This window comes from Manis pentadactyla, chromosome 7 (genome assembly GCF_030020395.1).
Source record: "Manis pentadactyla isolate mManPen7 chromosome 7, mManPen7.hap1, whole genome shotgun sequence".
Taxonomy (NCBI): Eukaryota; Metazoa; Chordata; class Mammalia; order Pholidota; family Manidae; genus Manis; species Manis pentadactyla.
Genome location: NC_080025.1, coordinates 48069419 through 48075539, shown reverse-complemented (window position 1 = coordinate 48075539; position 6121 = coordinate 48069419).

Sequence of the window (6121 nt, the reverse complement as noted above, 5' to 3'; positions counted from 1 at the left end):
AAACTCATGCCTCCCACGGCGGCACGCAGCAGGATTTGGGAATGATGATACATCCCCCTGAAGTGGCATGAGGAGATGCAGTGACTCCCAAAGTTAGGTCTGTGACTAGCCCCTGCCCCCCAGAGATGACATGCAGGGATGGGACTGACCCACCTCAGGGGCATTGGGGAGCCAGAAGCCCCCCAGTGCCAGGAGGATAGTGAGGCCTTCACCCACACCAGATGCCCACCCAAACTGTGTTTATCAAGGGCAGGCAAGTGGATCTGACTCCCAAACCCATCCCCTTCCTGTGGGATACAGCGCCACCCCGGGGGGTGAACCCAGAGGACACTCATCAGCTGAGCACACGTCAGCTCGCCCAGTAGGGGCTCTGGTGTGATTGTAAAGGACGATCACTTGCAAGACCCTTAGGAGGCTCACTGACAGGCCACCCACAGGCACAGTCAGACCAGCCATGCAGCAAGGGGGCTGGCGCTGGCCATCTTGCTCTGAAATCAGTCTTTCTAGGTGTTCAGTGGTGCTGCATGTGCAGAAGTAAGTCCTAGGCAACTTTGCAAGTGCTCAGGATGGTTCTGGCTGCCCTCCCCAAGCCCTGGGGATGAGAGCCCCTACTGTGGGGTTTCTCTGCGTTTCTTCTGCTCCAGGTTGCATTTCTAGTCCTGTTGGGGCTCTGTTGGCTAGGTGGAGCATCTTCTAGATGCCAAGAGTCCCAGGAAGCCCACTACAGGAGGATGAAGGCTACCTGCCCTCCAGGGACCATCCTGGCCAGTCAGACATGCCAGCTGCTGCTCACAGTAGTGTGGGGTTGAGAACTGTCCAGGTGCGCTCAGTGCCATACGGTGCTGCAGGCGAAATGGGACACATGTTCCTCATGGTTCCAGAGCCTGGACATCTGAGATCAGGGTGCCAGCGGGCAGAGGGGCTTCCTGGCCCATAGTCAGCCACCTTCTCACTGTGGGTGAGCTCTGCACCTCCTCCTTTCTTTTAAGGGCACTAATCCCAGCATGCCCCCCCACCCCCCACAACCTCCTCTGACCCTGAACGCCTCCTGAAGGCTCCACCTCCTAATCCATGACAACATGGGGGCTGGGCTGCAGCATGTGGATTTGTGGGGATAGAAATATTCAGCCCACAGGGACCTTATTTCTCAAGAATTAATAATGTCTATGGGAAAGTGTGTGCTCAGGTAAGATGGTTTCCTTTCTGAGAGCCTCTGCCCTCCGCAGCATGTGTGGGGCTCCTTGCTGAGTCATGGGCCCTGTGTCCTCTCTGAGCAGCTGCCTCCTGTCGATGCCCATTTGGTCCCGCACACTCCGGGGTGACAATGCACCTATAACTCATTCTCTGTCTGCCACGTGGAGACAGAGCTCCAGAGGCACAGAGGCGTGACAGAGGGCCAGCGGGCAGGCGGCAGGGTCCCGATGTGAACCCGCGCTCTGCTCCCACCTCCAGGCTCCCCCGCCCCTGTTCCTCTCACTTCCACATGGGTGCACAGCCCGCATGACACGCCATCACCCAATTCCCACAGTGAATCTGCTCTGCTTTGGCAGCCAGTGGTGTGTGAGCTTCTGACCTTGAACTTCAAGCTCAGTGGGCATGGAAGGTCCACGGCCCCCTGGGGGGCCCAGGTCCCAGTTACCCCGAGGAGGCCAGGGAAAGAGCTGTCTGGAGCATGGGGCCCCGTGGACTGGGAGGAGAGGGCAGTGGGCAGCCAGCACATTAGGCTTTGTCTTTGAGAAAACAGGGTAGAAGGGAGGCATTGGTGCCCAGGAACCCCCGGTGGAGGGTGTTTGCTTTGGACCCAGTAGAGCTCAGGGGGGTGCCTGTCGTGAGCCCACTGGGAAGCACTGGTGGCCCCTTGACCAGGTAGCTGCCTCTGCGGAAGGTGGTCTGCAGGGGTCCGGCCAGCTTGGGTCTGAGGACCAGGCACTGGGACCTGGGGAGGTGCTGGCAGGGCACGGGGTGCCCACAGGCAAGGCTCAGGGCCAGGGCAGGAAGGACTCAGGGGAGGAGGGTGGGGAGAAGGGAGAAAGGGAGGACGAGAGAGGGAGGGAAGGGGGTTTACCCAGTCTGGGCCGCACACCCCCTAGGGTTGCATGGGTCCTTGAAGAGGTGGCCTTGGCCTCATTTTCTCCAGTGGAGAACCAGGCTGAGCATGGCAGAAATGGGATTTGCACCATTCCCACTGAAGCGCGGCCTCAGGCTGCCTCCCGCCTGGGCACATGGCTGTTTGGCTCTCAGGTGTGTGTTTCCAGTTGGCCTGGTTGCCAGCATTTAAAAATCAGGTGGCTTTATACAAAAACGGGCCCTTGGCTTCTTTTGCAAAGAGGCATTCTGACTCCTTGGAGCCCATGTTCACCACATGAGAGTTTGAAGGGTGCCTGGGCCCTGGGGTGCACACCGTGTCCATCACACTCGGCTGGGGCGGAGTTCTGGCCAGGGTCGTCTCTGGAGGCCCTGGTGTGAGATGCGCACCAGGTCGCATGGCCATCAGTCCACCACTGGGGGGGCCTGGTGCTCACTGGCTGTCGCTCCCCTACTGGGAGCCAGAGCCTCGGATCCAGGCTGGCACCCCCAGCCAGGGCTGGCTGCTGGCTTCCTCTTCACTCTGCATCAAGCGGCTGCATGTGAGGGGCATCGGACCTTTATTAAATCTTCTCTTTGAGAAAAGCAGTGCTGAATGACTGAGGTGGAAAGCGGCCCAGTGCTCCCATCGGCTCTAACCACCACGGTGCCTCCATTAGGTCTCCTTGGCGGGCGGGCCATGCAGGTTCTACATCGCTGGCAGCCACGGCGTGGAATGTGCGTTCCCCCACTTTGGTGTCAGCTGTGGCTTTCGCTTAGAGGAAGAGGAACTCTCCTGTCTGATGTCTGATTTTCTCCAGGCACTGCTGTTCGTGGGAGAAGACTGGGGACCCAGGAAGTCTGGCGGGCTTGAAAATCCTAGATAACAGCAAACACTTTCATGTTCAAGCATTGCAAAAATAGGCAGAGCCAAGTTTGGAAGTGCGAGGGCCCCTGAACTGTTATGGATCGAACTCGGCGTGTGGTTATGTCCAAGCAGATGGCAACGAAGCCCCTGGCCCGCTCCCACGCGGCCCACTCAGCTGCCTGCCTTCCTCCTCCTCGGCGGGTTCCCTCAATCCCCACCAAGTTGGCCTGGCCGCAAGCCTCGGAGGCCCGAGTCTAGATCAGGAACCCACACCGCCGGCCTCTATTTACCTTGACATCCTTCTTTCCTGCCCTCCTGTGTTCGTTGTCATTTTCCCTCTGTGTTTTATGATGAGAAACCTTGGAGGAATGACATAATGTGCCACGTGTCCCCACACAGAGTCCCTAAAAGGATGTTCTGCCGTATTTGTATTCTATTTTTCCTTTTCTCTTTCTTTCATTCTTTGTCTCTGAACCGCCTGAAACTAAGCCCCAGCCCTAAACAGCCGACCAGCCCTCTCCTGAGGATGCAGGCGCCCTTGTACGTAACTGAAGTGACGTTATCATACACCAACGTCAACAAGAATTCCCACTATCATCTACTTTCCTGCCATGTTCAACATTTCTCGGGAGCCCCTAGAACGACGGTTGGCTGCCCCCCCCCCCCCCCCGCCGCCCCACAGCATCTAATCTACATCCATCCATTGTGTCATTGTGATTGTGTTGGTTGTTTGTTTTTTGGAGTCTGCAAATCTGGTGTGTCCCCCATGCCCTTAGGGGGGGACTGTTTTATTAGGCTGGCTTCTCGTTTACCCGAGACAGGGGTCCAAGCACTGCCCGCTGCTCTGCCCGACTCCCGAGCTGCTCCCGTGCTCCATGCCCACTGCCACTGCCCCCGTGGGGTCCCTCCACCCCCTCTGGGAACTGGCGCCCACCTCTGCCACCTGGACTTGTGCCGCATACCACCCCAGGGCTATTTCTTTTAAACAGTCTGAGGGTTTTGCAGAAAAACCTTCAAGGCTTCACAGGGAGGCTACAGGGGAGGCCGGGCCTCCTTGCTGGTGGCAAAAGCCTTCTGCTGTCTGGACCTACCCCTCTATCTCATCCCCTACACGCTCCCAAATCTTTTTATACAGCTCCCCAAGGCTTCCCCACACCTGCTCCTCCCTCCTCCATAGGTTGGCACGGTTGGTCCCTTACTGGGACATCATCCTTTTCATTCCTCCTCCAAACTCCCTCTGCCCTTTGTCACCCAGGTACAGCACGGAACCCTGCTCTGACTCCCTTCTCTGGAAGTGCATCCCCCAGGCACAGGGCTCTGGGGAGGCCATTTCCAGGGATTCTCCTGTGGCGTGCTGCAGCAAATACCCGTGGATGCACTCCGTGGACCTATATACAGGTGCCACTCAGACTAGGCATGGGACTGCTGGCTCTGCGGGTGCCCTTCCGTGGCCCGGCATGACGTGGGCAGCTCCTGTGCTGAACTCCACTGTGCAGCTCTAGTGCCTGAGGGCGCCCCTTTCTCCACTCTGTGGTCAGCTGTTAGGACCATCATCCTTCTAATGTTTGCCAAGTGGATGGCGTGAAAGGCGTCACCCTGTGATGTCTATTCACTTTTCCTGGTTTGCAGAGAGGTGGCAGCTTAAATTTTCATGGTTATTCAGGCTCCTGTGCTGAGAATCTCCTGCTCCTTTTTCTATCGGGCTATTTGCCTTCTTCAGAGGGAAACCTGTGTGTGGTTCTGCTTTGCTTCCTGGTTGCATCCTGGTTGCTTGAACCTGGTCCCAAGCTTGGGCTTCCAGGTCACTGGCTTACTTGCTCAGTTTGGCCCAGGAGCACAACCCCCCAGAGGTAACCTGAGCATATCCTGAATTCAGGACAGTGCATCAGGACCGTGTGAATAGAACCGACCCTCTGGCAGCTTCTCATTGAAAAGGAAAACAGTGGGGGTGGGGAAAAGCTGGGACCTCATGCTGGGCTGCCTGTCAGGGCTTCTGTGTGAAGCCATCAGGGGTCTTGGCCTGGGGAAAGACATTTTCCTGTGGATTCTGCAGGAGAGAAAGCAGCAAGGCCTTTTAATAAATCATGTGTGGAAAGCCTCTGACGCACGAAGCTGGGTGTACAGGCCCAGAGCAGCCGCTGCTGTGATGGACCCAGAGGCAGGCGGTATACTCGCCTGTTTCTGTTCCCGACTGGCCTTAAGGGCCCACTGCTCCCTGGACTTTGGTTTCTTCTGTGAGATGCCACGTTGTGGGGACAGCTCTGTCTAAACAGTCTTCACTCTCTGGAGGGATCTGGAAATACGGTGTTAAGATGTCTTCCTTAAAAACAAACCCAGTTAGAGAGAAGGTTGAGTGAGGGTCCCTGACCAGCTGGCATCCACATGACATTATGGGAGGTTCCCTGGGTGGCCTTTTCCTGTGGATTTAACAATGGGGGAAGCAAGTGGTCATTTGACTGTTAGTTCCTTCAGTTTACTGAACGTAAGCTGGCTTGTTCACTCTGCAAGACACTTACAGCCCAGGAAGATGACACAAATATAAACAAATTAAATAAACAACTCCCATCCCTGATCTGGGGAAGCTCATACCCTGGGCCCCAAACCAGCTTCACTGCCAGACAGCGCCTTTGTTTCAGAGCCTACTTGTGATTTTTAAAATTCTGCCTTCCATAATTCACAGCCCAAATCCCTGAGGAATTGTCCTTTCCTTCCTGTCAAGAGAAAATCTGCCCTAGGCAACCTTCTGGACAGGCTGCACCCCCACACCCAGCTCGATGGGTGCTGGTGCTGGGGGGCCTGGGAAGAATTTCAGGGGAGGGGAGGGCATCCTAAGTCATTTGTCCTCCATCCGCCAGCCTGTTTTAGTCTCTTAAATCCCATTCACTTCACCGAAGTTTCATAATTAGAGGGTCCCGGCTGGCCCTGCGCTCACATTCTGGACAATACCTCTCCAAGGGAGAAGAGCTGGGTGTTCTCTGGATTATGAAATAACCAAAAAAACCCAAACACTGAGAACAGAAATGGCCACAGACCCTTCATTTCCCAGGCTCACCATGGAGACTGAGTCATGGGAAGGTCTCGGACGTGTGGGGCTCCGCGGTGCACCCCCTCCTCCCAGGACGGATGTGTGGGCTGGTGTTTCTGGGGAGATTTTCATCAGATCAAACCACAAGACATAGACGGGTTTTC